The following is a 19,165-nucleotide window of genomic DNA, read 5'->3' on the forward strand; positions in this document are numbered from 1 at the left end:
AGACAGGGACACAGGCTTCAGCATCAGTTCATTAGGTCATTTAATCACACTCAAGCTTTTACACAGACCTGAGGAGGGGCATGCAACTTACACCTTAACTTGATTTTTTTTTGTGTTGGGGTTTTTTTGGTTTTGTTTGTTTGCTTGTTCTGTTTAATTATTATTTCCTATGGGAACACCTAACCTGTGAAAAAGGTAAGGAATGAGAAAATACAGACAAGAGGAAAGATCCTTCTTTCTGCACAAAATTCAGCCATTTGATTTTTTTGCCTGAAAATACTAAACTTTAGTTCAGGTGTTCTTCTTTCTTCCTTGTCTGATCCCAAGATCTTCACAGAGCTAAGATCCAGACCACAGAATAAGGTACACATGTCCTTCTGAATACATGTATGGGAGTCTTCTCCCACAGAGAGGAAAGGTGGGTTTAACTGGGAGAGAATAAAAGAGAAAGGAGAACAACTAAACCTATAAATAGAAAGTGGGGCACTGAGAAGGAATAAAACAGCCAGCAGACTGCAAGGAGTGTGGGTAGATAGGATGAATTTTTGTTAGGGTAATAATTAGGACTGGAAGGGGTAACTGTGAGAGACAACAACTCATAAGAATGTTTTAGAGCACTGTCCATCAGGTCTTTCGGTATATTCATCCCTGATCTTTATTGAATAATTATGAGTACTTTCTTACAGAAAGACACGAACACACACAACCCCTCTGTCCCCCCCAAAAAAACCCAACCCAAAACAAAACAACAAAACAAAACAATGCTACAGTGCAAAAAAAACAACAACAAAACCCAAACAAACAAAAATAAATAAATAAAAAATATTCAAATCTTCTAGGTTTTATTAAAAAAGGATTTAATCCTAGAATCAATTTTTTAAAAATATAGCACCATATGATGTTGTTAATTTCCCTATTTTCCTGCATGCTTGGACCCCCAGGTACAGACAGCAGGCTAAAACCCACTTGTTCAGGGAGTTGATTTGAAATTTCTGTCATGTTCTGTCAAATTTCCCTGTTGTTGTACTGGAAATGACTTCTTTCTGTATTCAGTGTGTTACCCACATAAAACATGCCAGTTACGCTGAATTGTACAATTTATTTTCAGTGGAAGATTGGTGTTTGGAAGAAACTAGAGTAAGTCCAAAAGTCTCAGTTTATTTGAATAGTCTCAAAGTAACTTAGTACCAAAACTCCAAAAGTGAAAGATGATACACTCTCTCATTTAACTGGATATTTTTATAAATAACTATGTCTCTTTAAAAATTAAAGTTAAACCAACACAAAACAATTTCTCAAATGTATTTGTTATTAGAAAGAGTTAGTTGCTGACAGTTGCTCTCACTTTGTACGAAAAAACTGAAAAAACACAGGATGTAAGAGGGATGATATTGAATACCACTGCCCAGTAAAATTAATTAATTTTGGATCAGCAGATATACTAGCAAGTTTAGTTTACCATTAAAGAATATTTTAAATAGAGAATAGTTGTATTCATTGTTTCAAAGATTGCATCTTGCTGTTTATTGAAGTATTAAATCTGCAATAGATTTTTTTGGTAACTGATAACATTCACATATTTTGGGAAAAACTCCCACCTAATTCTTAAATGTTACTTTCTCTTTTTTTCCTATTAAAGTATCACATTTTTTCACTCTCATTTGTGACAGATGCACATGATTTATTTTTTCAAATGGTTGTCTGACCTTGACAATTGTGCACTACCTGTGCACAGGTAGCAAGCAATGGGTCATGTTACCATCCTGTTAATGCAGTCAGTCCCTTTTTACAAGCAATAAGTTTTGTTTCTTATTGATCTAGCTTTGAAATCTCTCAAAACAGAAGAGTCTACATAAAATTCACATCTTATTGAAGCAGAATCTGTATTTTTCTGCAAAAACAAAAGCCCATTCTTGATTGTGTTGTGATAAATTTTTATGCAAGTCTTTTACCAGGATTTGCTGATTGAACCCAGAAATAATAGCTGTATCAGTACTGGATTTAATATATTCATGTTGGAATGCATGAATACTACAGATAAAATATACTTCTTTTCCTATCAGTATATTACTCAGCTACTTTTAAAACTGCATGTCCAAAAAATTGGCAATTAGTAAGTACACACTTTATTAATCTTATTCATTTCTAGAACAATGCACCAATGAATCTCTGTAAGGATTGCATATCTGTAAGTGGGAGTTTGCAGACTTGAAACAGATCACAGAGAATTTTATAATATCATGACCAATTAAAAGTTTTTTGGGGGGATTCACTTCACTGTGCTTTATTATTTTCATGTGCTGATTTTTTCATAGTTGATTGATATTTCTGTGAGAAAAGTATAAAGGGATACATCTTTTGAAGACACTTACTGCATGGACAACACAGTGGGAATAATTATACAGTCATAAAAAAATACAAAAATACCTTCCATGTCAACGGATGCTTTCTGAGTGCCAGTGAACCTATCATGGATTCAATATCTGGTTCTTCAGTTAGCAGGGAGGAAACACAACAGATCATAATGTGACATTCCCCTGAGGGACCTAAATGTGTAAAAGGCTTTCACTCTCTGCAGTAGCAGAACAGGCTGTTTTAAATGTTGTTAAGGTCATAACCCTGACAAAAAACTTCATTTTTCTTTTGTTGGTTGAATTCCAGAGGAGAATGATCCAATCCAATCTGTGGAAAAGTATAGTTCATGCAAGGAAATAAATTCAAAAGACTTTTTAGGTTGTGACATCCAATCTAGAAGACAGAGTTCAATTGGTTCCTAACTGCCCTTTAAATTATATATATATATATATATATATATATATAATATATATATATATATATATGAACAAACAAAAAAATCCCCAAATTTTTAGTGTCTAGGCAGGTAATGAGAAAAGATTTGTCTTAAAATGACATCTCACAATCCCAAATAACATGATGTCAGCAAAATTCAGATTCTGTATACTGCATTAAGATCATTACAAATAGCATGACAAATCTTGTTATAACCTTCACTTTTTCAGGTGTTAAATGTCATGTTTTAAGAGGTGCTCTATAACTTTTTTCATACCAGAAAAATGTTTGTTGTATAAAGACTCCATGAAAACCTCTAATCAATCTTTTCCATATTGCCCTTGAAGATTTTAACACACACATATGCATATTAACTTCACTATATGAGAAAAATGAGTTTGAAGAAAACCAGTATTGAAGAAATTAAATGAAAATACATTCATTAAAAGTCATTAATGCTATAAAAAACACTATGAATTTGGGTGAAGTGCCTGAGTGCATTAATGTGTCCAGCTAAATTTATGCTATGTTGCATGATTCTGCTGTAATTCTTTAAATTTAAATATCATGCTTTATTTCTAATTAACTGGATAATAATTTCTATGACTTCATAGCTTACAGTATTGCATTTCTTGCTCTGGAAAGAAAATTATCCTGAAAAATAATTTTTTTTTTTGTTACATTGTTTTGTTCTATTATAGATCTTTTACATGCTTCATGTCGCACTGATCTCCCCAGTCTAAGAAACAGCAGTTATGAGTGTTATTTAGTGTGTTGCTTTCGCCATTTCAGTGCCAGTTCTGGTGTTACATTGTGGCAATATAAACTTTCGCCTAAGGACAAGCCTGAATACAAATGCCTGGTATCATTTAAGATGCCCAGGAATGCATACATCCTTTGACCTTTATCTGGAATAACAGCATGAATGTTTCCAAAATCTTGTGTAAGATTTTGTGTCTGTTTCAGATGGATAACTTTGTGCCTGATCATACAATAGATGTCATTTTTTTTGGACAACTGAACTGAGTTCAAGGTTTGCACTGGCTATAACAGAAGTTTAGATATGCAGCTGACACCTCCATTATAGATCTACACATACTGCATAATTACAGTAACTTCTAAGAATTTACAGGGCACTTCATGTTAGCCTTATTTTTTTAGAATTGCACCAACTGCAAATGAAACTAATTCATGTAACATTAAACTCTGTAGTTTTCACTTCATTTTTTCCTTCCTTCATCCATAATGGATCACAAGTTATCTGATAGAATTCATGGAGTTGAACACACACTCCTAGAATCCTATGGTTTATCTAACTTGTTTAGGATAGATATTAGGTAGAAATTCTTGACTGTGAGTGTGATGAGACACGGAAACAGATTGCCTAAGGACTTGAAATAGCCATTCTATATTTGGGTTTTTGGTTTTTTTGGTTAGTTGGTTGGTTGGTTTTGGGTTTTTTTGCTTGTTTGCTTTTTTGTTGTTTTTTTTTTTTTTTTGGTTGGTTGGTTGGGTTTTTTTGGGGGGGGGGCTTGGTTGGTTATGTTTTGTTTTGTGGGGGTTTTCTGTTTTGTTCTGGTTTGGTTTTTCTCTTTGGTTTTGTTTTGTTAGGGTTGTTTTTTTTCAAGATGTCTTTGAATAAATCTCACTGGACTTGAGAACTTGCAAAGTATACCATTGTTCTTTTGCAGTAGAAAATAAACATTAGTTTCTAGAAAGACTATTGAACTAAAATAAAGTCAGAAAATTATCTACAGTTACTGCATATAACCCTTCTGGATCAATAAAAAGATTTCTACATCATTGAATTTTTACTATGCAGAAACAATTTATTTACAACGTGAATTTTCAGAAATAGAGACATCAACATAAACTGTTATACATGAGCTTAAAAAGTTTAAAGATTAACAAAAAGGAAAGGATGAAAAACACAGCTTCCTGAAATCTCAATGAAATTCTTTTATCCTTTCTCTGGAGTTGAAGCTAAACATGTTTCCCTGTATTTCTCTTTCACAAATGTTTCTAAAAATATAAACAAGGAGTCTCAAAGGTTTTTAGTCTTGTATGAGATAAATTACATGAAATTGTATGTGCGCTCTCAACTATTGAACATTTAGTTTTGTGTCATTTCTTTACATTTTTTCATTGTTTTCAAAAATCTTTAGAAGGCAAGAGTGTTCATTTTGTCTTTCTAATTATTAATAGGTGTTTATTTTTCCTTTTTCTCAGGAGGTATTTTAATTAACTGGTAATTATTCCTAGGTAGTTTATTCCTGGGTCTTGGTAGTTTCACCATCTTTGCTGTATCAATGCAAGTTCAGTCCTTTGAAGTCAGAAAGCATTTTGCTCTGAGATATGATCTTGATTTTGTTCATAGTATATCCCAGGTGTGGATACTATTTTGAAATGTAGGTGAACCTTAGTTGGGACTGGCTCCATCCAACCTTCAAAGCTGTAGTGGACATTTATAGCAGACTTTGAACCCCAAAACATTCTTATATATTGTTATGCTGCTCTCTCAAGTCAGAGAAATACCACTCTTACACTTGCCACTCTGGTGACAAAGTCCCATGATTTCAGATACCATGAAATCGAAAAACAAGAAAATTTCTGGAGCCACAGAGGGCTCTAAGAGGCTCAGGACCAAGTGTTATGGACACAGCCAAGATGCTTGAGAAGAGGTTTAGTGTGAGCTATCTGGTCACCAGTTCAGTCAGTCTGCATAACCTGACCCTCCAGGTCAGTGATCAACTCCCAGTGGTATATAAATAACACATTAGAAAAATATCCAAAACGTCCCAGAAACACACTTCTGTTTTCCTTTCCCTTTGTCTTCCACTACTCAACTATAGAATATTTTTCTGTGATGCTTTTTAAAGTAAGGTAAGTGAAAAAATATGGGAAACAATGAATAGGGTCAAGGACTCTTCAGAGAACCCCAGAGAACAATTAGCAAAGGTTAATGATGTAAGAGAAGAGAACCAAAGAAAAGAGATTCAAATCAATCTACCTGCTAAGAAAATAATTATATTTAAGTAAGCTAGAAATTCAATATTTCTCACTACATGAGTGAAAATCAGGTTGACAGACACTGACCTTCTATGTCCTCAAAGAAAGATTTTATTTATTTTTTTAAGGGAAAAAAAGAAAAAGAAAAAAAGACATTCACTATGTTCCCTTATCAGATATCAGAGAAGTATGAAGCAACTTCAGTTCTAGTAGAACTGGAAGTTAAGACAGAAAGATGAGGACTCTTTGAAGTACTTTTTTTGCTTTCTGTGATTTAAAGTTTTATGCGTAGCAGAGGAGGATACTGAAATTTTTAGTAGACTTTTAAGGACATATGAAATTTAACCTGACCTACCATAGAAGAGAACTCACAGGAAAAAGGAGCTGAGAGGAGACAAAACCACAGGTGAAGCCAGGGGAACAAAGATAAAAGATAGATTAACAAAAGCTGTATAAATTGATTTCATAGAACTGTCTCCATAGTATTTGAAAGAGATTCTTTGAGAGGTTATACCAAAAATCTAAAGCTAGGTTCTTGTTCTGAATTAACTTCTGGAGTTGCCTATCACTTCCAAATAACTATAAGTGGTAGAATGGAAGACAGTGTTTTTTGGCTAAAGTTCACAATTAGAATGAAATTAAGTTTCCCAAGTAGAAGACAAATAAAAAAAAATAAAATTTCAGACAATATTTAAAAGAAAGGTGGAATTAAACCTGATCTAAAATTCTATTCTTGTTCTTAAAAGTAAAGAAACATACGGAACAAAATTTGGTTTTTCTCAGAATTTAAAAGACATTGAAAGTGGTGAGAAACTTTGAGCATGTTTTTGTACAGTATACATACGTTTTTCTCTCAAAAAAATTAAAATTTTTAGAAATGTGGTAATCATGGAATAACTGAATCATAGAAGATAGGTGTTGGAAAGGAACTCTGGAGATCATAGAGACCAACAAATGGCATTAAATGGAAAAGAGATTAAACTATTATCAAAATAATTATCCTATATAATATATAGGATAATATATATATATCCTATGACAATTATAGCTTACATAATTAGGAGGGGTATAAACATTCCTCTGAAGCTTCACAGTTCTTTTGCTAACACTATTAATTTTCTTTAAAAAGGAACATGTTATTCCCAAAACAGTTACATAACACACACAGACAGGAAATATATATTGGACATCTACTTGTCCTGATATAAGCTTTACAAAGGTCCTTATGTCTACAATTAGAGACTACCTACAAGATAAGAAGCATTTTTATCTTTACCTTTGATTAAACTCAGTTAATTTAAATTGATTGATGACTGTCAAGCAAGCTCAGGGAATAAAGGAGCAACTTAATCTAGGAATGTGCACTTGTGCTTATGTGAGACTATGTGTTTGTATATGCATTTTTAAATATGCATGTGTTTCTATACATATTCATGCATACACTCGCACACAATTATTGTTCTACTTTATTGAGTTACATCAAGCCTCCTGGCTTTTTAATTAATAACGTTTAGGAAAAAGGATATTTTGTGACTTATGGCCTCTTTCCCTTTCCATTTGGAAGGGGAACTTTTTGAAAGGACTTTGCTAACATCTGTTTTCTACAGTATCAAATAGTTAAAAAATGGCATTGTTTTACAGAAATGAATAGTTACTTCTCAGTGTACCCTCTTACACTATTGCATAATACATAAGATGTTTTTACTTCTTTTGAGATATGTTGATTATTAAATATTATCTATACACAAGATATCACAGGGTGGTATATATGAGAGGCAACTGGAGGCAGATTAAAGAGAATCAAAACGAACCTACTCAATCAGAATGTCCTGCTGTGAAAATAATGAAAGAGGATCAGTTTCATCCCAACACCCTGAAAATTACAAGGCATAAAACAAATAAAAAGCTAATATGTATTGAGAAGAAGTAATTTCAATTTTATTACTTTTATCATTTTTTTTAGGATACAGAACTTGTAGCAGAAGTGAGTGAGATGAGGAAGTTGGGATTTAAATTAAGAAAAAATGCTATCTTTACAAGTCATGCCTGGAAAATAGTGAAAAAGGGACAGGAATACTAATAGAAGTATTAAGATATTGGTGATGTTTGGATCTCTGGACTGAAATGTACCTGTAAAAGATCTGCTATATTCTCCATAAATTCATAATGAGATTTTTAAGAAATTAACATGCATGCAAATGTAGGGAGAAACCTTATGAAGTTCAATTCAGACAAGTGCACTCCATCTTGGGAAGAACCCCGTGCATCAGTAGAGGTTGACATGCTGCAAAGCATCTCTGGGAAAAGAGACCTGAGAGTAATGGTGTACAACAGTCTGACCATGAGCCAGCTATGCTTCCTTGTGGCCAAGAGGGTCAATGCCATCCTGGGATGCGTTAAGAAGAGTGGTCAAAAAGGTCAAGGGAAGTTATCCTCACCCTCTACTTTGCCCCACTAAAGTCCCACCTAGAGTACTGTGTGCAGTTCTGGGCTCAGCAGTTCAAGACAGACAAGGAACCACTGGAGAGACTCCAACACAGGGCTACGAAGATGATTAATGGGCTGCAGCATCTTCCCTATGAGGAAAGGGTGAGAGAGCTTGGGCTGTTTAGTTTAGAGAAGAAAAGGCTGAATGGGATTAATGTTTATAAATATCTAAAGGGTGGATATCAGAAGGATGAGTCCAGACTCTTCTTCGTTGGTGCCCATGAAAGAAAGAGGGGTGATGATCTCAAACTGGCACACAAGAAATTTGACTGGAATATGAGAAAATGCTTCTTTATTCTGAGGGTAACAGAACACTGGAACAAATTTTTCAGAGACATTGCAGAGTATTCATCCCTGAAAACATTAAAAACCCACCTGGATGTATTCCTGTATAACCTGTTCTAGGGGAATCTGCTCTAGCTGGGGGGTTGGACTAGATGATTTCAAAAGGTCCCTTCCAACCCCAGCCATTCTGTGATATTTTGGACAGGGGAAAGAAGCTCATTCAGGAAACCTGGAAATATTCAGAGTAGGAATACTAATGGTGCCTGAAGTATTTACATTTCCTGATACAAATGGGAAATTCATGCTTAAAAAATTTGAGAATCATGCCTTTTTGCTTGTTTGCTTTTTTGTTTTTGTTTATGTTGTTTTGGGTTTTTTTGGTTTTTGTTTGTTTGTTTGTTTTTGTTTTTGTTTTTTTTTACCTTACAGTTCATAACTCCCTCCTCTTCTCGAATAAAATTGGCCTTAACTTGGATAAGTAGAGTCTTCTTTTTCAATTATGCATAAAACCTTGGTGAAGTTAGAATTTTATCACCTCTAAAGGTAGTCATCAATTATGTATGTGTGAACCAGATTTTCTAGGAAGATAGGATTACAGAATTGATGGACAAAACTGAGCTTAAACCTATTCCTCATCCTCTCTCCCTCTCTAGCAGATATAAAATGAACACTGGTTTTGATTGCTAATTTAATTGTAACAATTAAATTAGTACAAATGATAATCATTTGGTCCAAATAAGTTGTTTCATATTTTCTGGAAAAAAACCCATAAAATCTCAATTATTTTATTATTTTATATTTCTAAATAGATTGCTTAAATTCTAAGCAGAATGGATAAAGGTTATTATTTCACTTGAGTGTCAAAATAGCTCTCACAACTAATGGAATTTCTTATGTGTAACTGTACAAAAATGCAGAGAAAAGCAAGCTCATTTTCGAAGGCTTTTTCCCCTCAGATAGTTGCTATTTATCAAAGAAAAAATCAACTTATTCCATTACTGTGATAAAAATAAATTCACAAAATTTATTATTGCAATGTTAGTGAAAGCAATTTTTGCTGACGGCATCTAAATACACTGCAGTCAGAAGCAGATTTTTCAAAAAGAACAATGAAATAACATTTTAGTCGAGAGATTTGGGCTACTTTCTTCATATGTCAGGCATGATTGCAGTGAAGAGAAATTTTTTCAGCCCTGGAATAAAAAATGTTTTTTGAGTTATACTAGCAGTACTTATTCAAGTTGAATTATCTTCTGGTGGGTGAGCTATTCACTGAAACAGTCATTGTTTGTGAATTTCAATTGTAGTCAAGTGAAAGAGCAGAAAGCATTAGCTGACAAAAGGGAAAGATTAAATGACAAACAATATTTTAATGTAAAGAAATTTTCATTAGATTGTTAAATTAATAAAATATTTAATTTCAAAATTAGCAAAACATTTTGATAAGCCAACAAAAGACGCTTTCTTTTTAGCTGGATGACAAAACTCTAAATGTTACCGTTATTACCGTTTTGGATATTTTTGTCATTAAGTTTCACTAGTCATCTAAGGTAAGAAGTTTCATCATCTAAAAATTCTAAGTTTCCTGAATATTTTTTTCATTAGTATTTACTCAATTACAGGTGTTCTTTTATATAAACAAAAGAAAGGTGCCCCATCACTCTAAGACATCATAGTAAAATCAAAATGAAAAATCTAACCCCTGTAATATCTTACACAACATACTTTGTTCTGGGAAAGAAATGTTATGAAAAGAGGCAGGGAGAGACATCTGAAAATTTGTTATTATTTAATTCAACAGCTTAAAAATAGTGACACTGAACCCAGAGAGCAAACAAATAAAACCCCAGCATTTCATAAGGTAAGCAATGGTGGAAAATAGCAATGGTAATTTCACAGAATAATAGGATCCTAGAATGCCAATTTGGAAGGGACCTCAAGGACCATCTAGTCCAACCTTTCTAGGTAGGAACATGAGCTATATGAGATGGGCTAGCACCTTGTTAATCTCAGTCTTAGAATTATCCAGTTCTGGAGAATCCACCACTTCACTGCGGAGATGATTCCAAAGTCCTGTTCGTATAATGAAAAATTTTCTTCTGATGTGCAAACAGGATCTCCTCAGGAGTAACTTGCATATTTTACCCCTTGTCTTTTCCATGTGACTTCCAGTGAAAAAGGAGTTTCAATCTTCTTGGTAGCTACCCTTTAAATATTAGCACATTGAGATAAGTGCCCCCTAAAGCTTTCTTTTACAAAGGCTGGAGAGACTCAGTTCTCTCAGTCTTTCCTAGTATGGAAGGCTTCTCAGTCCTTTGGTTATCTATGTGGTTTTTGGTTTTGTTTTGTTTTTCTAACCTGCTTGGTTATCTCCCTCCCTTCCCTGCAGTATAAGGTTAATAGAATCATAGAATCATTCGGATTGGAAAAGACCTTAAAGATAATCAAGTAGTTCACTAGGTGTTGACTTCCTTTCTCTACAGGGACTTAACTGCTGCTCTAGAAATGTCAAGCAAAATGTTGTGTCTGTTCCTGCTATATAGCTTGCTAGCAATTACCAGTTTTGGGCATCACCAGACAAGATCAGTGTAGGAGACCAAATGAAGGGACAAGTCCACCCAGGCAGTAATCCTGACACTCTTACAGATTTGTGGTCCCTGAAACAAAGAAGTATTCTCTGAGAAGGGTGAGCATGATGATGAGAAAATGTCTCTTTCACTGAAACTTTTTCCTGAAATGAAACCTCTCAGAGAGAAGAGATGGAAGCAAAGGGAAGATTGTTGAGGAGTACTAGGAGCCTATATAACATCCTTGAATAATTACAAGAACTGAGCTGAAGAGGAGGAATGAGAGATAAAAAAAAGAAATATTGTGCCACATAACACAAAGCCAGCAAAACCTGCAGCAATTGTGAGAAGGTTAAGATGGTGAGGGGAGACCACAACAACAAACCAAGTCCAGGAAAAAAGACTTGCCTCTCTCACACCCACAAGGAGCATGCATGCTAATTTACATAGAAAGAGGGGACAGATGGACCCATAGTAAATGTTGAGGTCATTAACAGAGAAGATTTCAGAAGCCCTAGGGTAAATAGGGAGGATAAAAAAGGCTTGATGGGTGCTCTCTCTCCACACCAGAGATTCCCTTGGTTGGCCCAGCACTGGATCCAAGACTGGTGATTTCTCTCTCTCACATTTCTTCTGTTCTCTCTCTCTCTTTATCTTCATTCCTAAGAAGTAACACAAAGCCTACCATCATTTTTCTCCAGTTTTATTCTTGGCACATAAGGATAACATAATAGCTGAGTTTTGTTGGTTGGAACCCATTGACTTGAAAGTGACATTATTGCATGTTTTTTGCAGTCTTTATAATCTTATTCTATTTTCAGTAAAGCTGTGTTTTGTTTGAACATCCTGCGTAATAGTCATTACCTCTGAGTACCAGACAGAGAATTAAGAGGTTAACCACGTCCCTGAGGCTGTTAAAAGAGGTTAACCTTGCCCATACACAGCAAGTAACCACCCATACCCCCGAACCTTAAGCTAATCCGCCAAGAGGGACAAGACAGTCAGGCATTTTTCTCCATGCTTCTCTCCCATCTCCAGGATCTACCTCCACTTCTGAGAGCTTTCCTCCAGCTAGGACCTTCCCCTTCTTCTTTCTGGACCCCTTCCTTCTTTACACAACTACTTTTTTGTTTCAGAAATACTTATTTTTTTAAAGAGCTTCTTTCTGAAACATCTAGTCCCTGGTTTTCCCAGTCAAAACAGACTGCAGAAACAAATGTGTGATCAGATTTATATTTTCTGGTTTCATCTCCTGTCTCTTCATTAAATGCAGGATCCAGAGTACATCAGTTCTGTTTAATTCAGGTGTTTTCAAAATTTACAGCCAGTCCACACCAGGACCAGTTAGCAAATTTCACTTGATAGTTCAGAAATTCAGTTTTGTACATTTAATCACAAACACACAGATATACAGCTAGATGTCACATCTTCACATTCACAATTAAATTTTTTTTACTATAATTATTTTATTTGTTTTAGTTATTTTTTATTTTCATCTGTGATACATGGCCAAGGTTTTTTTTTCCCAATAAGCAGCTTACCTCTGAATAAATGGATTTCGAGGACATAGGAAAAATTCTTTCCCTTTTACAATTAAGATGTGAAGTGTTGATCCACACAATGTCAGTCTGGCTACAGGGACAGACAGTGGTCTCTTGATTATTCTGCTTCTTGTTTTGCAAACCCCACCTGCACTAGAGACAAGTTCTTGCTAAATAAGATGGATTTTAATCAGAATTTTATCCTCTACCATAACACATACTAATCTCCTGATTAATTCTTTACATGAGGACACATGCATTTTTTATCTGATTGTTTCCTGAAGTCTCAAAGAAGAAAATTGAAGGTTGTTTTTTGAATGTACTCTGCAAATGCCTATCATTTCCAATTACTTCATGAGACAGGTTATCTATACTGATCACTGGTCTGAAAATCATCTTCAGTTCAGCTTACGTCATAAGTAATTTTGAATTTCTGGAACACTTGCAGAAGCATATTTCTAGGAGTTCTTAAGGTTTAGAAAGAGATGAGCAAGTTTTAGAAATGTTCATCACTTCATAAATATTTTATTAAGGTGCCTAAATCCATACAAACACTCAGACTTCAGCATAAACAGACAAACATGCAAACAAAAAAAATTAATACAATCATTGTTCTTTGTACTTCAGCTTTATAAACTCATTCACTACTGAAATGATTCACTAACTGAATCATCCAAGAGATCTAGCCAAAATTCTCATGGAACAGTAAGAATTTGCAGCTGCACTAATTGAATGGCAGGAAACATTTTCAAGAGTTTTCTGTTAAAAAGAACACAAAATCCTAATAGAAGAGAATAAAATCCATTGCATGTGACACTTGATTTCACAATAGAGTAAAAGTGCATTAAACATCTTAAAAATAATGGGAAAAATTGTAATCAACACCAAGCTGTCACCTTGCATTCAATATAGAATTAAAGTGCTTAATAGCATGTCTACAGACAGAGGGAATTTACTTTTCAATCTGCACATTTGTTAGGCATAAGGTTTTTTTGTGGGAGTGATTTACACCATAGTGAACTACTTAATGGCATGAACAGGTTGCAAATAAGTCAAAATATTTAAATGGATTAAATTTCATCTTCTACACTTCATTTTTTTATTTATTTTATTGGAGGTTTTCTTGTTTGTTTTTTGTTTTGGAATGCTTTTTTTTTCCTTTTTTTTTTTGGTTTTTTTTGGGGGGGGGAATGTTACTACAGTTAATTTAATGAAAAAATGTAATTCATGTTCCTCCCACATACTTTGTTAATATTTTCCCAACTGAGATAGCTGATGTGAATTTTTAATTTCTTAACTCTTTGCTATGTCAGCTTTTTATTTGTGTTCTGTTCAAAGCACATGGCTGAGCAGCAGATAAAGGCAACCACCTGTTTACTTTACTCTTGGATAGTACTTCCTGAATTAAGGCAAATTGCATAATGGGAACAAGAGATTGCTCTTCTTCTGGAGCCAAATAAGCGTGAGTAGTTTGGAGAAATCTTCCAGAATGTTAAATGGATGTAGGTATAGTTAAATTGCACAAATAAAGACTGGGAGGTTGATGAGGGGAACAGAGGGCAGACAGCAACCAGTTCTTGAGGAGGAATTTTGTTTTAGTACAGCAAGACCTTTAGAGTTTCTGTAATCAAAGCTAAGCAAAAAGGAGAGCTTTAACCAAAGGGGAGCTTTGGGTAGTAAGACACAGGAACAGGTTGCCCAAGGAAGTTGTGGCTGCCCCCTCCCTGGAAGTGTTCAGGGTTAGGCTGGATGGGGCCTTGAGAAACCTGGTCTAGTAGAAGGTGCCCCTGCCCATTCAGGGGCCTTAGAACTAGGTGATCTTTAAGCTTCCTTCCAGCCTTAGCTGCTCTATGATTCTACGAACACAGATGGACAAAGAAAGAGAAATGGCAGATTTGTTTAAAATTTATTTTATTTCAGATTATTCCATAAATACAAAGGGTGTTTCTTTGTTTAAAAAATGCTTAATCCTAAAGTTTTTTCTAATAATATATCTAGATAGGGCTTTTAAGGATGGCAACACATGAAAGGGAATATATTATGAAAATCTACTGGAAGATATAACAATAATACTAGATATACAGCTGTTAAACTGGTGGCTTGTTTTGGATAGAATTTTTCTGGCAGGTGTTGTTAACAGCTTTGTGTTTGATAGGGGAGGGAAAAAAAAAGTAGAAAAAAAAAAAAAAAAAAAAAAAAGAGAACAAAGTGTCTAAATCTTATTCATACGTCTGCCAGATTTCTTACATATAAGTATCATGTCCTAGCTTAAGCATGAACTGGTATTACCCAGCTTAATATTTAAGGTACAATTATACTTCCTTTGAAACAAGCATTACTCACTTGCCACAGCTGAGCATCTCCAGTGCTGGCAGGATCCACAGTGGACTGCTCTATCCCAGTACACAGGGGGCTTTCCCAAACTGGGGATATTCTCAGGGGTGAACTAGAGACCTGTGAGGACCCTGTGGATGCCCCATTCCTGCAAGTGTTCAAGGCCAGGTTGAATCAGGCTTTGAGCAACCTGATCTAGCAGAAGGTGTCCCTGCCCATCCAGATGGGTTGAAAGTTGGTGATTTTTATTGTTCCTTCCAACCCAAACAATTCTGTGATTTTAAGTTTGTATGAAGCTGAATACTACTAATATGGGCAATGGGAAGCATATTTAACAGAGATGATGAGGAAACACTGAAAGATGCATTGAATAATTCCCATCTGACTACAAATTTTTAACAAAACTGACTCTAAACTGAGATACTATCTATAGTTAAAGTGCCAAAAAAAGCAATCTGAAGGACCTCATACATATATTTATTCCCGAATTATTTAACCTTAGGATTTGCCATATGTATTTCACACTATAGTTTGGTATCTATAATATTAGTTTTAAACTGTCTGCCAAGCATATACTGATAAATATGAAGAAGTACAGATAATAAAATGTCATCATTTGTGTTATCAGATATTTTCAGGCATATTTAATATAAAATAGCAATTGTGGAAGCATTAAAAGTTTGGCAAAAATCTTTAGGTATAACCATGCTTCTGCTTCTAGGGTGAAGGTCTTTTGCTTCTAAGCAATTCAGGTTTAGCACTAACACATTAGGCTTTACTTTTCACAAATTTCTAAGTACCGTGTATAACTCACACTGTGAAAAATCATTGGAATCACCTAGTGCCTGGGCATTCAGTGTTTCCAGAGCTTTTAACTCCTATTAAGAAACCTGGGGATTCTTTTAATTTACTTTTAAATACCTTAAACATAGCCTCATCATGAGATACATGTATTAGACTCCTCACAATGGAGGCACACAGATGGTACTAGAACTCAGATAGATAATCAGCTATACAAGTACATTTTATAACAAGACTAATAATCTTTAGAAGTACCATTTCATAAAATTAGCTTGAATCGTGAGGTCAAATATAAAGTGACAGTATAGATACCTGGGTAAATAAACTATATTTCCAAGACCTTTAAATACCTTTTGGGATGGTGTGTACTAGACACTCTGGCCCTATGTTTTCATGTTTCTGTGCCTGACATTATGTTTCTTTGACAATACTGGAAATTAGGAGATTGTGGGTGTTTTTTTATTGACTGCTGACATTCTGACTTCATAGCAAGTATGAGTGACAACTACACTGCACAACTCCAGCCTCTATGGAAGAGATGATGTTTCAGAAAAATGTTCTTAACACCTATCTTTGAAAGTCCTACATGAGCTTATTCCTTCCCAGGTGGAGGACTTCACATTTCCCCTTGCTCAACTTTTTGAAATTACTGTTGGCTAGCCTATTCAGGTTCCTCTGATCAGCAGAATACCCACCTGGTTAATTAACCCCTTATACCAGATTTGTATAATATGAAGACTTTCTGAGGGCACGCTCTGTCTGGACATTCAGGTCATTAATGAAGAACTTAAACTGCAGTGACAACAATGTCAACTTCAATACATGCTCCGGTGACTGCTCTCCAAGTGGATTTTGTGCCACTGATCACAACAGGTTGAGTTTAGCAGTCCAACTAGTTTTCAATCCACCTCACTGTCCACTTCTCTGAGCCAACTCTATCTTAAATGTATTGTCATAGAAACATGGTACTATAATAGTGTAAACTTCTTATGAGCTGTAAACCTCTGGTGAACTATTGCTAAGACTGTCATTCTCAAGAAGCAGATTCTCATTCCTGAAAATAGGTTTACATCAAGCACAGTCTTGATAAGACACACAGAGGTTATCAGAATATATACACTACTTTATTATCATTGTCCCTCTTATAATATTTGTCCTCAGATACTCATTTCAATTACATTTTTATACTATAGCATTTGTACAATGCCTTGGGGTCACAGAAGTATAATAGGAAATAGAAAAACAAGTAAGCAAAACATTTATTCAATTGTTAATGAGAAATCATTTAAATTATGAGGTCAGGGTAAAACAACAGTTGATGTACCAGGGCCTGAATGGATGAATTTACATGCAGAAATAATACCTCATGTACCAAATTATTAACAAATGCAGAAAATCAAACCATTATGTTTTGAAAACATCATGTATTGCATTACGAAGATAATAAGTTAACTTCTTAGGTTCATACAGAAGTTATCTTTGCAGTCTCTATATAATGTAATATTCTCAACATGTATCTCTATAGACCTTCATTTAGGATAGTACTGAATGTATCAATTAAAAAAACCAAACAACTAGATAGCCAATATTAGCATTTTATACAGTTTTTAAATTTTATATTATTTTATTTATCTTTATTCAACATGCTTTAGAATATGAAAATATCAGTTTTTTGTTTTTGTTTTTTTGTTTGTTTTGGGTTTTTTAGTATAAGTACAAATTGCACAAATACAAGATTGTTAGCATATAGTTTCTTTTATTTCCTTCATTCTGTTCATATCAGCCTTGTTGTTTAGGCTGAAATTTACCTGTCTTCATACTTAGTTTTCACATCTCCCTACCTCTCCCTGCAAGCACAATGTTACTTTGCTCTTGATGTGTTCCATAATGCTCCTTTTTTGAAGATGAAGATTCTGTAATGAAACAATGTCTTTGATAGATTATTGTGTCAGTATCCTGGCCCAATTGCCTGGTTTTACAATATGTAAAATCTCCTGTATTAGAAAGATTTAGACCCTAGTTTATCTGTTCTCTAGCAGGTCTCTAGGAAAATATTTAAATAAAGAATATTTTATCTGGTTGTGTATTTTTGGACTACTCATAGATAAGTAAATCAACTATAATACATTTTAGGGATTTTTTTCCTTGTTTGCATCTCTATTATTGTGCAGCAATGAAACCTCCAACAATAGTTCTGCTGTAGTATATCTCTTTTTCCTGTACCAGTTTTGAAAAAGCAGAAAACTATCCTATTTTCTTTGTTCTCTTCAAATGCTTTCTACTGAAATTAACTAGAGAAGACTCCATTATCTATCTGTTGGGTTGGTTTTATTAGATTATAACATGCCTGTTTGCTCAAATTACTCAACTTTTTAGTACCTAGCACATAGTGCAAAAAAAATCAGTCGAAAATGTTTCTGCTTTTAGAATGCTATGTTCCATCAGCAGTGTCTTGCTTACCATTATAATTTGCTGTATTGGCAACAGAGGACTTCCTTCGATGAAATTCTTTTCTTCATGTGGCTATAATGGCAGCCACTGTGAAGACTCTGTAGTAAATTAAGGTATAAGGTCAGCAAAACAAAGATATGAAGTCTGTTTCTGAAAACTTACATTGCTTTGGGTCTGAAATTTAAACAAAATCAAATGAGAATGATTAATTTACCTCAATTTTTTGTGATACTTGCCTCCAGAATTAGAAGGTTTTTGAATCTCAATATATTCTTTAGTTAATTAAAATTTCAGGTGTCACTTTAATTTCATAAGTTTTGTTTTAATTTGGCCTTCCTATCTGGTTACTTTCAGCCATAATGAATTACACTAAAACGCCTGTCATTTTCTAATAGCCTTTTTTGGAGAGAGAGTAGCTTAAACTCATTAAAGATATTTCCACTGTCATTTAGCTCTAACAGAAATACAGACAAAAGCCAGCTCATGTATGTATGCATATGTATCTCTTACAAAAAAGGAGTGTAAATGAGGAGATAGGACAGGTGAAAAAAAAAGATCATGGAGAACAAATTTGTACTTGGAATGATATTTACTATGAACACAAGAGTCAATATTCAAGTCTAGAAAACCATTCTGGTCTTTTTTTGGCAGAAAGATGTAACACTTGCTAATTTGAATTATCAGTTTCTTACAAAAGTACAAAGGACGAGTAATTTTCCATAATCTAAAGTAGGTGAGAGCAAAAAAGCTCTTTTTATTTTTCTTGGAAAAGTTAGAATTTGTGTCATTTCCAGAGGCAAGACAGAGACTCCAGAAGTGTGTCAGATTGAATAGAAAGAGGTTCCATTCAGGTACAAAGTTTGTCTTGAGCAGAAGTATAATCTTTCTTAGCAATATATC

Source organism: Calypte anna, chromosome 1 (genome assembly GCF_003957555.1).
Source record: "Calypte anna isolate BGI_N300 chromosome 1, bCalAnn1_v1.p, whole genome shotgun sequence".
Classification (NCBI taxonomy): domain Eukaryota; kingdom Metazoa; phylum Chordata; class Aves; order Apodiformes; family Trochilidae; genus Calypte; species Calypte anna.